The sequence below is a fragment of the Lolium perenne genome, chromosome 1 (assembly GCF_019359855.2).
Source record: "Lolium perenne isolate Kyuss_39 chromosome 1, Kyuss_2.0, whole genome shotgun sequence".
NCBI classification, from domain to species: Eukaryota; Viridiplantae; Streptophyta; class Magnoliopsida; order Poales; family Poaceae; genus Lolium; species Lolium perenne.
Genome location: NC_067244.2, coordinates 19,784,279 through 19,799,849, shown reverse-complemented (window position 1 = coordinate 19,799,849; position 15,571 = coordinate 19,784,279). Strand labels below are relative to the sequence as shown.

Genomic DNA, 15,571 nt, shown 5'->3' with positions numbered 1-15,571 from the left:
TGGTTCAGCCAGTTCAGGGGGTCGGTGGCGCCGTCGTAGGTGGCAAAACGGACAGATGAGGCTGTGGACGTACTGCTTCATAGGATGTCTGAGCTGGGTTGCGTCCCCAATGTTATCTCATACAACATAGTTCTCAAGAGGTTATGTGAAGATAGAAGGAGCCAGCAAGCACTTGACCTGCTCCTTACGCTGGCAAGAGAAGGAGGTGGCTGTTCCCCCGACGTGGTGTCATACAGCACGGTCATCCATGGCTTCTTTAGGGAGGGTGAGATAGGCAAAGCATGCAATCTCTTCCATGAAATGGTGCAGCAAGGAGTTGTGCCCAGTGTGGCAACATACAACTCGGTTATTGATGCATTGTGCAAGGCCAAAGCAATGGACAAGGCAGAGCTAATCCTTCGGCAGATGGCCGATAATGGTGTTCGGCCGAATAATGTGACATACAATTGCATAATCCATGGATATTCCACATCAAGGCGGTGGAAAGAGGCAGCTAAAATGTTCAAAGAAATGACAAGCCTGGGTCTTGTACCAAATTTTATTACTTGCAACTCGTTCATGGTCTCCCTTTGCAAGCATGGAAGAAGCAAAGAAGCTGCAGAAATTTTTAATTCCATGGCTGACAAGGGACACAAACCTGATATCATCTCGTACACTATTTTGCTTCATGGATATGCCAGTGAAGGGAGCTTCGCTGATATGATCAATCTCTTTAACTCAATGAAAGACAACGATATTGTACCCAACTGCCATGTTTTCAGCATATTAATTGGTGCATATGCTAGGTGTGGAATGATGGATGAAGCGATGCTCATTTTTGCAGAAATGCAGGAACAAGGAGTGACTCCGAATGTAGTCACCTATTCAACTGTAATAGCAGCACTTTGTAGAATGGGTAGGCTGGCCGATGCTGTTGACAAATTCAATGAGATGATTGCTGTGGGAATACAACCTAACAATGCTGTTTATCAGTCCCTAATTCAGGGTTGTTGTATACATGGTGATCTGGTTAAAGCTAAAGAGTTGGTTTCTCAAATGATGAACAAAGGTATCCCGCCCTAACATCGTGTTCTTCAATTCAGTAATAAACGGTCTATGCAAAGAAGGAAGGGTTGTGGATGCACAAGATATATTTGACTTAGTTATACACATTGGTGAGACGCCGGATGTCATTACTTTTAATTCACTGATTGACGGGTATGGCTTAGTCGGCAAGATGGATACAGCACTTGGAATACTTGATGCCATGGTATCAGCAGGTGTTCAGCCTGATGTTATTACATATAGTACACTTGTGAATGGATATTTTAGAAATGGAAGGGTCGATGATGCTTTGGCTCTATTCGCAGAAATGCTGCATAAGGGAGTTAAACCTACAACTGTCACATATGGCATCATATTGGATGGGTTATTTCGTGCTGGGAGAACTGATGATGCAAAGAAAAGGTTCCGTGAGATGACCCAAAGTGGAATAACTGTCAACATTTCCATATACAATATAATTCTTGGAGGGTTTTGCAGAAATAATTGTGCCGGCGAAGCAATCACGTTGTTCCATAAATTAGGTGAAATGAATGTGAAGTTTGATATCAAAACACTCAATATCATGATCGATGCAATGTACAAGCTTCAGAGAAGAGAAGAAGCTAAAAAATTATTTGCTGCAATATCAAACAGTGGGTTGGTACCTAATGCTTTTACTTATAGCATAGTGATAAAAAATCTTCTAAAAGAAGGATCACTGGAAGAAGCTGACAATATATTTTCATCAATGGAGAAGATTGGTTGTGCTCCGAGCTCCTGTCTTATAAATGATATCATTAGAATGTTGTTGGAAAATGGCAAGATTGCCAAGGCCGGAGATTATTTGTCTAAAGTTGATGGGAAGAGCATCTCACTTGAAGCTTCAACTACTTCATTGATGCTGTCTCTCTTTTCAACGAATGGGAAATATCGGGAGGATATGAAATTGCTCCCTGCAAAGTACCAAATCTTTGATGGACTTGGTTGAGTAGTTGATTGATCGCATATGAGACCACCTCATGACAAATCACATGGATTTTTTTTCCTCACATAAAGCCCTCCTGCCAGCATAAGAAATCCAAATTGTCTGCTTGGACCAACACAAATACACCAAGTTTGCATAGGAGACGGGGTCAAAGCATTTGCATGATGAGAATGTCTTGCTCTTGTACACATGCAGTGTGCATTACTCTTCATTTTTTATATCTGGTACCTGAATTCCACGTCGGTGCTGCTATGCCTCGGTAAGGGTTCCAAAAATCGAAGTTTTGACCTTGACCTTCACCATTCGATCTTCCCACGAAAGTTGTCTGAGATTCGTCAAAATTTGGATGTATCTTGATACACCCAAATTTGTCAAATCTGAGACAAGTTTGATGAGATAGAGGTAGTAAGCAACAACTGTGTTTCAAGTGTAAACTTTCATGTAAATTGATATTTAAAATTTTTTTCTGGCATCATTTGTGATCATGGCCTAGTTTATTAAACCCATTGACATTGATATACATATTAGATATCCATCCGTCGAGACAGCTATGAATAGCATCATGTGAATACTGAAAAAAAGTTATCCGACAGGCTTGTACTTTCGTCACTGTTCTTGCCGTTATAAACTGGTAGAATTGTTTAACTTGACCATGCTTCTTCTTAATAGTTGTGCTCTGTTTGCCATGTCAAGCTTCTCAAAAGAAGCCTGGTGACCGGGTGTATACGTGAGCACGCATCCAAGCTTTTGGCCTAAACTTCTGTTCCAATGACTTGGAAGCATCCGGACTCCAGAGTTCCCAGAAGATTGTCAAATTTTAGCGGTGAGTTTAATTATTTCCTGGAAACCCCCAAACTTATTTTGCAGAACACGTAATAGGTGACTGTACTTTGAGCATATTTCTTGTGCTGATGATGCATAAATATTTCAGAGCTGTCCCTGCACTTACGGATGGAGAAGAGCTTACTGCAAGTGGAACTCACAGTTCTAAAGGAAATCCCCAAATAAAGTTCCCTTTTACTTTCCAAGATCCAGTGAGCGGAGATTCGAACCCGACTCACCTATCTAAACTAAACTGAAGATTTACTGTTGAACGATGCAAATTCAATGAAGACTATCCAGTTGAAATCAACATAGTCGACAAATGAGTGTGTTCCCCAGAAGAAATATCCTTTTTGAACCAGCAGTTGTATCTTCTCACTTGTACTGACAGCAAAGACTTGTTGGATGCCAAAGCAAAAATACTGCCAAAGCAAAAATACAGAATCAGTCAAGTAAGAGCACAGGCTCCATGGAGTGGGTGTCGGGATTTCTGCAAAGTTGCCAACACTTCCAGACCAGTGTTGGTTTGTGAGCAGGATCTGACCATCCATCCATCCATCCATCCATCCATCGAGGAGTCACTCCTGAGTCCTGCCTTTCATGTCTTGTTCAGAAGTTGATGATGCAAAACCTACCTGAACCCAAATGCTCGGGGAGCCAAACATTTTGTGAAGGAAAATAAAATGTGATGGTGGGATTGCCATACCCATGAAGCTTTTGTGGCACGTGTTTTCTGTACAAGCAGGAACATGATGAACTTCTGATGTTTTTAAAGCTGCAGAACGATCGTGCTGCTGCCATTGCCGATCTGAGCGATGTGCAATTGCGGTTTCATCCTATATATGAGGCCATCCGATTTGATACTAGAGGAGGAGCAACAAGACAGCAGCTCGCAACCGGAAATATGTTATGATCGCAGGAATCAGCCACCAGGTAGGTATGATCATTCGTTCTTCAATTCAATCCGACCGCAAGCAGTTAGTTTCCTGCATCGATTGATGGATCACCTAGACAGAAGATGTACTGCCGTGAAGCAAGACATTGCGAATCCCATCGATCCCCATGATGCACCTGGACCTGGAGTCCTGGACGCACGGTCGCTGCAGTTTTCTTTTTCTTCAAACGAAAGAAAACAAGCCACAAGTCACACGTAGTGCGTGCATGCGTCCAAGACCACTCACAAAATGGATTAATGCCCTACAGAACGGGCGGGTGCTACCATCAATTAATCTTTTTCTTTTCTTTTCCCTGGTTCCGGATCGATCGAGGGAATAAGTGTCGTGATCGGAATCATACAGGGCTCCAAATCAATCTAGACTCGAAATATGTATGCGCAATGTACTGCTAAAAGTTCTGTCTCACTGACAAGGACATAAATTCTTATGCCCCCTCCCTCCGTTCCTAAAAAAAGGCTTCTTTAATTTTTCTAAATATGGCTGTACATGTAGCTAAAATGTGTCTATACACATCCATATATATATCTACACAAAGTTGAGAACGGCCTAGGTTCTATGCCCCATCCTTCTAGAGGCTTAGGCCATCTCCAACGGGGTGACAGCATAGGGGGCAACATCGTGCACCCAGCGTCGACGGAGTTCCACGGCCGTGACAAGGAGTTCGAAGCGGCGGCGCGCGGCGGGACGCAGGTTCAGCAGCTGCACCGGAACGAGGAGATCATCCAGAGAAGCGATCACGATGCGCAGTGCATATACTACGACAGCGACAGGCGAGCAGCGACGGCGATCGAGACCTTCTTTCTATGTGTGAATTCGACGAGTGAATTGCGTATCCACATTTAGTCTAAACCTTAGTGTGGCCGCCAGGTGGAGAGGAAAAGAGCCCACTAGTTCAACACTTTTGTATTTAATAAAGACAGAATATTAGTACTGTATGAGAATGAGTTAGCATGGCTTGGAAATACTCAGAAATCCAACCTCACGGAGTACTCTTTTCCTGAAACTAATCTCGCGTTCAGCATGACTGCAGATAGTAGCAAATATCTAGGTTGCTTATTCAGTTACCATTTCTGAAAATTCAGCATGACTGCAGATAGTAGCAAATATCTAGGTTGCTTATTCAGTTACCATTTTTGAAACTGAGTCTAACTCAGAAACTCAATTCGGCACATGGGAGCATATGCTCCTGCCACCGGAAAAACATTTTGAAATGTCAAAAAAAATTAGAACAAAAATTTCCGCACTTATGTATCGACATTCTACGTACGTACATCAACACCACTCCCTAACTCATGATGCATGACTACTAAGCTAATGTCAAATGGACGATGACTTAAAATAGCGCAGCAATTAGAGCAAAAGGGGAAAAAACACATGTCACCTGACTCATGATGCATAGAGAATGTATGCTATCCGGGAGCTGCCCTGCCCAATCAACAAAAAAAACCATCCATCTCTAAAGCAAATATCATCTCATGCCGCCCAAAATCAACAAACAAAGTGGAAGCATGCAGTCCATCAGGACGAAACATTCTTGGAGCTGAGCAAGTTTGCGCTGCCTCCCTAGAGCTCCTCCGCTGTTAAACCAACACATACACAAGTCACATCAAACTTGACATCCATATTACAGAAGGAAATAATAGAGCGCCATCCAGAAGAAAAATCAAGGAGAATTACCTATGCCATTGCCACCTCGGTTATCATCCCTTTATCAAGAAAACCGAAGAGGCTCAGCAAACAAATATTTGTACTTCATATGGACAACTTCACATTATTATGCATATAATGAGATATACTAAATTCAGGTACCAACAAATTGAACCCGGGAGCATATTGAACCATTCTGAGTTCATAATTCAACCAAGCTACTAGCTTTTGTGCATTGCCACAGATCAAGAATAACTTTCATGCAACAGTAGCCAAGAGTGCTACAGATCCAGACTAACTTTTGTGCATTTTCTACGAACGCACATCTACCAGGACATAGTGAAAATGGGTAATTTGGTAACCAGTGAAATTCCCAGCTTTGGACCAAGTCGATTAGACTGAATGAACCAGGGCCGGTAAATGATCTCGGAGGTATAAAGGGGCATACAGATTATATCAAAGTACCAATTCTCACAGCAGAAAACTAAACAAAACAACCTCATGAGACACCGGAGCATCCTCACAATGACACATGCAAACACTATATGCGGAGAGTTTGTTTTCTTAACGCATTGGGTCACAGCCAGAAATCGGAGGATCACTTAGTTTCTGAATTCCAAAGAATGACACAATGCGCACACGATCCATTCTTGCTCATTGCAAATTAAGGTGAAGCAAACACAAAATTCTGTTTAAGATGCCAACTCAGAATCTTTGCATGCATCTCCAATCAAGTACTCCAATCTCATAGACTTACTACAGTGATACATTTTGTTAAGATGTCCAACTCTGAATATTTGAACGCATCTCCAATCGAGAAATACAATTCTCTGAATTACAGTGCTAAATCTTAGAATGCATCTCCAATTAAGTTGTACAACTCATGAATTACAGTGATACATTTTTGTTAAGATGTCCAACTCTGAATCTTTGAATGCATCTCCAGTCGAGTAACACTGAATTACAGTGTTATTAAACTTTGCTAAGATGTTCAGCTCTAAATCTTTGAATGCATCTACAATCAAGTAATACAATTCACAGAATCACAGTGATAATTTCTGGAAGGATAAAGCTTCGGGGCTTATCTCCTTCCTCTGGTCGACATGGTCGTCCACCTCAAAGAAATGCCAGCTCGTCTCGTTGAACGCACGGGCGAACCCGTCGTCCTCATCCACGTCCCCGGCCTCGTCGACGCGCTCCTCCCACGCGAGCCGCTCCGCCTGGAGGCGCGCGGCGGGGGAGGACTCGAAGCTGCCGACGCCGAGGAGACAAAAGTGAAACCCTCTCAAGAGTCAAGAATCAAGATCGACCTCGAGGCTCGATCGTAGAGGAAGAGCTTCTCGCCATTTTTCTCGACGACTAGCCTGCTCCCCTTGATTCAGTTTGATCGGTCCGTGACAGACTGCACGTTGGTTTCAAGTTTTCAACCGAATCCTCCTCTAGCGTCGGCGGGGCCCGAGCGCCAGCGGGGTCCGCCGTGTCCATTTGGAATACGTATTCCGCGATAAACGCTGCGGGAAGGAAGGAAGCCGCATACAAACTTGCCGGCCAGTCTTCCTCTTTGGCGTACACATCGGGAGGAAAGGAAATGCACGGGAGGAAGCCAATTAATTAATATTAATACGGCGGGATTCTTTACCCGCAAAAAAAAATACGGCGGGATTTTCTTATTTCCTTTCTTTAACCTAAATTAGCTCAGCCACCTTCTATGTGCAATCTTTTCTGCCTGCCTGCCTGCCTGTAGCGTCTCCAAAATATTCCCCACATCCAAAATTAAACTGACATCTGCCACGACACCTCTAAACTTGGAAATTCTCCTTATTTTTTTTCCCATCGGAGACTTGTACACACATCATCTACAACGGAATCCATCCATCCATTCTCTCCATTCTTTCATTTCCAGTCGAAGAAGGAATCTTTATATTTGGCATGATCGACAAGAGCTAAATTTATTGGGTGCTCGGCCATCGGTCGGCTAGATCTGGCCGGTCCGTGTGCCGACGCTCTTGCTTCGGGTTAGTCGGACAGCGGCAAGTCGGTGGCGGCAGCGTCCTCGAGCGTGCGCGTCAGACCCGGGCCAGGCGGGCCTAGGTTTGGGGCTGCTTTGCGGGCCTGATGGGCCCGAGCTCTACGGATGGTGCGCCCGGCGTGCTTGCCTTCCTACTGCTGTTGCGTCCTCCTGCTTGTGCACGTGTGCGCTACTGCTAGACCTGAGTGGTTTGGACCTGGCGGCGTCTTTGGGGTTTCTTGGCCAAGATCCTACGGGTTTGTGTGTTGGGGGAACGGGAGAAATCCCTGCCGCCGTGTCCGGCACCGACGTGGCGCCGCCTGTGGGTGTCGTCCTTCCTCCTTGGAGGGCGTCGTGGTTTCCCCCTCTCCATTCCCCGTCGAGTGCCGGGCGAAACCCTACAACAGCGTCATGATGTCGCATCCCTTCTTGAAGGTGCTACCTTGGTGCTCGAGGATCTGTGGCAAGAAGTGTGGTGGTAGGGCAAGTTCCGAGGACGGCATGATGGTGGGCTATTATCTCGCTTACTCGCTTTCGTTCGTGCAATCTCCGAGTTGTATCTTTTCTTTTTCTGTTGGGCATGTTTTTGCTGCTGGACAGCACTTTTCGTGTGTGTGCTTTTCGTGTGTGTGCTTTTCTTGTATGATCGTTGTTTTATTTACAAACAGGGCGAAAGCCTATTTCGAGATCGGAGCTACATTTATTAAATACCACCAAATGACCCAAACAACGAAAAAAGATAAAGCTCCGCGCTTCATCCAAACGAAACAGGGAACCAAGTCGCTGCACTAATTGCAGCTATGCTCGGCCACACCACCTGAAAACTCTATAATAATCTACTACTCCCTTCATCCCGTGAAAATTTATCAAAAATTTCTTTTTAGTGTCCGAATTTGGACGACTTTCATGAAACGGATGGACTAGTATAAACATACTGAGGCTCACTAAGTAAGATGGTTTCCAAATTAGAGCTCAACTTGCCAATTCAAGCTTGCCACCAATTCTTTAAGAAAAAAAGTGCATCAGTTCAGCTAATTAACCAGCTGCTCCTCAAAACCAAACGTGAATGTCAACCATATGATCTGACTCCAATCACGCGCCATAACCCCATCTTCTTCTCTTATTTTGCCCCAAAGTGCATCGTCACCTACAGAACCAACGGTATTTAGTTGACGCAGATTTGTCTGTACACATGTATCTAGACGTGCTTGCACAACTAAATATTTTGGAGCACCAGTGCTTGGTCTAATTATTAATCAGATAACTAAAGCTTAATTCAGCAGCTTCTAAATCGCAAGGCTCATCCAATCATTCGAAATATTGCAGCTACCATGCGAACTCGCACGCTTGCTATTACAGTACAACAAACTCTGCTCTGCCATCCGGAGCATGAATGAATATTATTATTACACACACAATTCATCGGGCTACTACCACCTCTGGATGATGAATATGACAGCACCAACACAATTACCCAACCGGTCCTAGGCCAGCACGGCAGCGGCTCCGCCTGAGCTAGCCGGCAACACAGTTCTACAATGTCGTCGTTTGGTGCGTCTGCCTTGCCCGCGCTTCACCGTTGGCTTGCCTCGCTGCACCTGCACAAACAAACCGCAGCGAGTTAACCGATTTCTTCTTCTTTAAGAAACCAAAAGCACTAGCTAACTAACAAACTCTTCAAGTTTAATAATCATCAATGGTGTTGAAAAACTTGACATGGCCTTTGCCTCTTTTTGGACATCCAGAGACCACAATTCATATAGCAGAAACAGTTAAAGTGCATATACCAGCACACCTACCTCTAGATGCATTCAAACACGCAGTCCAGCTTGACTAGCATGTTAAATGCTGAGAATATCAACTAGTACCTGCAATGGCACGATTCCAGTACTACCAGAAATCACCCAAAAAATTTCATCAACTTCACCGAATTGTAGCAACAACTCTTCTTATCTGATTGATTGGTGGTAGAAAAACAACAAAATAAAACCCACAGCTTCAATAAAACTCCTTCGACTTGAATACAAACCGCAACAACAACAGTGATATTACTAAACGTTATAAATTATGTTGACACAAAACTGGATACTCCAGCCCAGCAATGGGCATGTGGAGAGGCTACATGGTCAACTACATGCACAAGAGTAAGAAATCACAGAGAGGACCAGAATCATACCTAAACACATGGGGTCACACCAAGGCGACCGCTCTCATTGTTTAGCCCTCCTAGTTATCCTCGAGCAAGAACAAAGCATGGTTAGGTAAAAAAAACACTTATATTTATAGAAGGATCCAAATAACAGCCACTAATAAACGCACATGTACCCAACTTAAGCATCCAACAATCGACAATTAAGAACCTATTGTTCCCAACTTAGGCATAACTGGAATCACGCTACACCATTTGCATGCAACAAAATAATAAGGGGATGAGATACTGTAAGCAAAAGTTCAATTATGACCGAACCATTTGAGATTTAGGGAACCATTTGAGATTTACGGGACCATTTGAACTATTGTCCAACCAATATAGAACCAATTCAATCGTTAAATCCAGAAGAACAAGTGGAAGCTCCGTACACTAAAACAATCGCAATCAGTAGACTAGTCCATTCACAACCACCTGAGCGCCTCCACGATGCACTATTTGATGTCGCAGATGGTGTTCGCCACCACACCTCCTCCTCCCGGTTCCACTGCGACGCCGGTTCTCGCCCTTCAGATCCTCCTCCGACATGCTTTCAACCTGAAAAATATGCATGATTTTCAGCAGTGCCTATGCATATCAAACATCAAGCAAACAATTGAACACATACTATTTCCTACACATCTACTGCCAAATTGCCAACGCACAACAATTTTTCCTTGACTGAACCAAGTTGCCATCTATACATGCAAGCACATTCGATTAAACTCAAAAAATGAAACAATTGTTAGCAACAACAGATTGCAGGAGGGTAAGAGGGAGCTCACCGGCAGTAGCTTGTTGGGGAGGTGGTCGTTAGAGCCATGTCGGAGTCATGGCAGCCCACGGAGTTGTACAATGTCATCAATTTTCTGCGGCTGACAGCCCACTCTTCCCTGTTGGCTGGCTGTATCTGTTGTCCTTGCACAGCTCAAATGCATCTTCCTGTACGACTGCCTGCATAAAGCAAGATACTTCAAATGTTCAAATTAAGAACCGAAATTTAACATATCATATAACATGGCATGAACATGAATAGCTTCCGATATTTGACAACTGAGAACTTAAGGTTCTCCACTTTGCACATAAAGGTATGACGCTCTTTCTAATCAAAGCAGATGGATACAACGATGATGAGTACAAAGTATCAGCCAAGTATACCTTGACAGGATAAGCATCTGCGAGTGAACTTGAATGGATCTCGGTGTTTTGAAGCTGTCCAACAAAATCAATAACATGCAGCAGCTCGACCTATCTGAAAAGGCAGAAAAAAGGAAGTTAAGTACATGTTGAGGGAAGTATTGAAGTATGAAATCTTAATAGCGCAACACCAACAGCCATTTCTGTCAAAAGAAAGTTCAGAGTAAAATCAAGATGGCTCCTACCATAAATAAGCAGGAATGTGCATCACCAGAGTTTAATCATAAGCAGGAAGTTGGGTCCCAGAACAACAATGACTCAGCAATGTGCATCACCAGAGTAAATTGTGTTTATCCCATTTTAAAATAAAAGAAGAAAAAGAGTATAGTACTGAATGTTATGGCCAGAGCAACGACACTTGCAGAAACATAAAAATTTATCAAGTTTCAATGCTTAATCATGAAAATGGAGAGATGCTCACCTCTACAAATTTCTGCACTATATGTAAGAAACAATTGCACTAATTTGCATTTCAACAAATACAATAAGTGGCCACACAGAGTCATTAAGCTGAATAGGAAAGCAGGTCAAACACCCTATTTTTATATGCAATGAATGGGCAAAGCAAAGGTATGGCGACAAGTGAATGAAGCTCTATATCTTACAGAATATATCGACGTGTTGCACCATACAACAACGATTTGCACAATACCTCTACACCAATTGAAATAATCACTTCCAAACGCCTAGGCGGCCAAAGAGAAAATTTTGACCTTTGTTGCTGATGTCGATGATCTCCGGAACAGCGTCCAGGTAGCCGCAGTGGGCCTTCGGGCATGCTCCTGCACACCGTGGACGCCTGATCTCGAGCCAGCCACCCTCCTTCAGTTCCTGGCAATGACATCATCAGCCACGGGCAGACTCCCAGCAACCTGGAAATTAAAATGAGGCTAGATATCAGGACCATAATAAAATAGAGCTCATAATTCTCATGGCAAGGCACTGAAAATTGACATCATCAACACTGCTAATGCAGCTACTTTTTAATTTTTCGTGCATCATGATTTAATTACCGAACAGTAATGTAGCTACTTTTTCTTTTTGCATGCATCATGGTTTAATTACCGAACACTACACAGGCCTAATGCTGCTAAATACAGAGGACTCTACTAGAGCCCCTAAGCTGACATACAGAAGAACAAAATTCGACCTTTGATTCTCCACGCAGACGGAGGAAACAGGAGCAGCTGCTGCCGGAATGGCGGGCCTGGGGAGACCACCGAACAGCGCGGTTCCCCTCCTCCGAGGAGACGCCCTCCTTGCAGCGCGTGGAGGACGACGGCCTTCCGCAGCTCGCGACTTGGCGGCCGGCGCGTCCTGGTGGCCGGAGACACCTCGCCGGCGTGGAACACTGCAGCACTGCATCGGCCAAGCTGCGACGGAGTCCGGCCAGCTCGACGGAGCCGCGCGCATAGGGTGCACGCGCGCGCCGGCGAGCAGGCAGGCCGCGACGCCATGGTCCTGGCTGCGCCGGCTCTCTCGTTGCCGGCGCTGGGGGCGGGAGCGGATGACGGGAGGAAGTGGGGTCGTAGGGGGAGGAGGCTCGAGATGGGGTGGCGGCGCAGGGGCGCAGCCGGCGACGGCGAGGGAGGAGCGGCGGCGGAGAGGAGAATGGGGATTAGGGTTCTGGCCAGGACTAAACTAAAAATGCAGCCTTGATTACCCAAACAATTTGGCCCAATTTGATAATGGACTCCGACCCACGATAACTGGAGTATTTTATTTTATTTTACTGCAGCCTTGATTACCCAAACAATTCGGCCCAATTTGATAATGGACCCACGATAACTGGAGTATTTTATTTTACCTCTTCCCGCCCATTTCCGTAAGCCTCCGGTCGTTTGTGCTAACTAGTAATATTGCACGTGCAATGCACGTGTTTCTAAAATACCCCATTCACATATCTCATGACTTTCAGTATACATCCTAAAACAATAAAGGTTATGAATCCCAAAGAAATAGATTAACAATTATTATCATCCATACCATTCAAGTTCACTGAGATATAATAATAGGCTATTTATAGCACAAATGAAATTTCTCTTGAATTAGTGCACTGCAGTCCATCTAATCCTAAAGAAAAGAGGTATTTGGACACGACCATGGCCCCGAACATATAATTTGGTACAACAATTTTTTGCATGTGCTAGTACATCAAAATTATATTATTATGGTAAAATGAAATTATTTTTCATGACAATATAACCAATTGGAATTTCCCGGTGAGATAATCTTGGTACTCATTTGTAAGATATGAACCAAATTTGACTTCACACTATCTAATCTTCCATCTGCTTAACAAATGTGCAATACGGCAATACCTGGTAGCATTGGGCTCCTGCATTACGACTGTATGGGCACAACAAAATATTCACGCAAGAAGTAACGGCGCCAAGAAGAGCCATCTCTCCCTCCTAAGAATTCCATACAACTAACCTGAATATATTGTAGGCCATCTCTGAAACTGCTCCCTCCTAAGCATTCCAAACACAATCCTGAATATATATGATATCTCATATGTGAAACTGCTTAATCCAGTCTCATGAGCAAGTCAATCCAACTGAATCGAGACAGGCTGCATGTGATAAGAGAATATAACACTGAATTGAAATAAACTGCATCATCATTAGTACTAAATTCTTGTACAAGAGGAGGTGCATAGAACTGAACAACCCATCGAGGCGGCGTGTGATCTGTGTATAAAATAAAAATATATGTCGGCGTTTGTGACCTGCATCAAACACAAACATCGGGATCAACAACTCAACAACGGCGTCGTTCCCATCCCTCGAGTCCACGTTTGATCTCATCCGGAGAAGCAACGCCCCGCGCCTCCATTATCCTGAGTCCGCCCACCTCACCTTAAATATATTCATGATTTTTCAGAAGCGAAGCTGGATGCCCTGATCGAGCAGGACAGGGCGAGGTCGTGCCGGCGAGATCGGCCATGGAAGTGCGCCGGCAGCTCGCGGCGCGGGGGTCGGCGTGTAACATCCCAAAAATTTCAAAACAAACAAAATGAATTTCCCTAGTTCCAAATTTTGGAACCAACAAAAACCTTTATTAAAATAAGATTGATACATATAGATCTGGTTTAAATCTTGTGTTTTGCCATGATGAGTGTTGTTATGCTTATGTGCTAAACCCTAAAACCCTAATGTGATCAAGTGAAGGTCACCAACCCAATAAAATAAAAGAGAAAGAAATCAAATAAGAAAAACCTTAAACCCTAATCTTCTCCAGAAATCATTTTGGATCTATTTTGAGAAATCCAAAATAAAATAAAAGACATATGGGGGCATCTAGCCCTAATAGGTAAATCTTGAACCCTACCTTTATTATTTATGCTAAATGGTGGTGAACCATTGTGAACCCCACTAAACCCTAAACCTCACCCCTCTTTTCACCACCCTAGTTAAATTAAAATAAAAGGGAATTAAATAAGAAAGAGGCATATGTGCCTAGGGCTATAATTATAAAACTTTACCCTAAGCCTTTCCACTTTGCTTAGAGGTTTGGAAAACCTTCATATACCTTACCTAGTACTTATCAAACCAAATCCAAGTGGTTTCCAAAGAAAATAAAAAGGAAACTAAAAATGCCATAGAGGCATATGAAAGTAAAATAGCAAATATGTGAATTTAAGAATCTTGACCCTAATACATGTGGTGAATGGTTGGATCACTTCCATATACCATTTCAACACTCAACAACACCATTTTGGGTCAAGCAAAGTCAAAGTAAAACACAAATGCAACATATGCATAGAGGCATATGTGACACATAGCCATAATATCCAATTTTTGCCCTATGACTTTAAAACTTGACCAAATGTTGGGAAACCATCTCTCAACCTCATATAATACTAAATTGACCCTAACCCATGCCCAAGTAAAGCAAGGTGAACAATTTACAAAAATAATAAACTTTAACACATCACCTCTTATGTGTTATGGCCAATTTTGCAACTCTTTGAGCAAGACCATTTGAATTGGTTTCAATGGTTGGAAAATGTTTCTAAACTAATAAGAACCACTTTAGAGTCAACAAAAGTCAACTCAAATGGAGAGAAATCAAATAGGGAGAAAATCCCATTTTTACTCACATACACATTTAGCCATTTTTGCAAATCTTCACCCAAGGCCACTTTGGCTTGTGCCATTGCTTGTAAAACCCTTATATATGATAACGGCGTGCCGTCGCTGACGACAAACGGGGGAGGAGTGCAGGGGCATGCGGGCTGCCAAGAGTGACGGCTGAAGACGATGCTATTGGCGGCGGAGGCGTGGACATGGACACAGGGTGCGGTTGCTTGATGAGATTATCGTGGGGCAAAACAGTTTGCATGACATGCGATTTGCGGGGCGTCTGACACTGTTTTTCCGCAAATCACGGGGCTAATTTTTTAGCGTTGATGCAAGGTTGTGCGGTCAGGATGTATTGGATCTGCCTCCTCTCGCTCTTTTTATATTGGTATAGATATATGAAGCTAAACTAGTACTAGCCACACATGGTACTACAAAATTTTGGGCTAACTATGTTGAGTTCGGACGTATAATTATCTTGGATTTTCTAGACAAGTTCCAAGTAAAACTCAAATCCAGTATAAATCAGGTCGGAATTATTTTAAATTTGAAAAGGAAAACGATAGAATAACTCTGAAATAATTCATGAGGTTTCCTTGATTTTGGAGGGTCATGGAATTTTTCTAGAAACAAATCTCAAAACCATAGTTCTTGTTATAT

General features: G+C 43.4%; 1 long non-coding RNA gene and 1 pseudogene across 5 annotated transcripts; one reads left to right on the top strand and one right to left on the bottom strand.

The window, feature by feature from the left end:
• The first annotated feature begins 54 nt into the window (after positions 1-54).
• LOC127328904 (uncharacterized) lies at positions 55-4,141 on the top strand (annotated as a pseudogene).
• Positions 4,142-8,794: 4,653 nt separating this feature from the next.
• On the bottom strand, positions 8,795-12,451 carry LOC127343446 (uncharacterized). Of its 5 annotated transcripts, XR_007877254.2 has the most exons (7): positions 11,977-12,451; positions 11,540-11,698; positions 10,788-10,881; positions 10,415-10,583; positions 9,618-10,187; positions 9,241-9,331; positions 8,795-9,039 (listed from the first exon to the last, which is right to left on the bottom strand). It is a non-coding gene; the product is annotated as an uncharacterized lncRNA (long non-coding RNA). The 5 variants fall into 5 exon arrangements; XR_011752162.1 differs by having other exon boundaries at positions 9,241-10,187; XR_011752163.1 differs by having other exon boundaries at positions 8,795-9,394.
• Between the last annotated feature and the right edge of the window lie 3,120 nt (positions 12,452-15,571).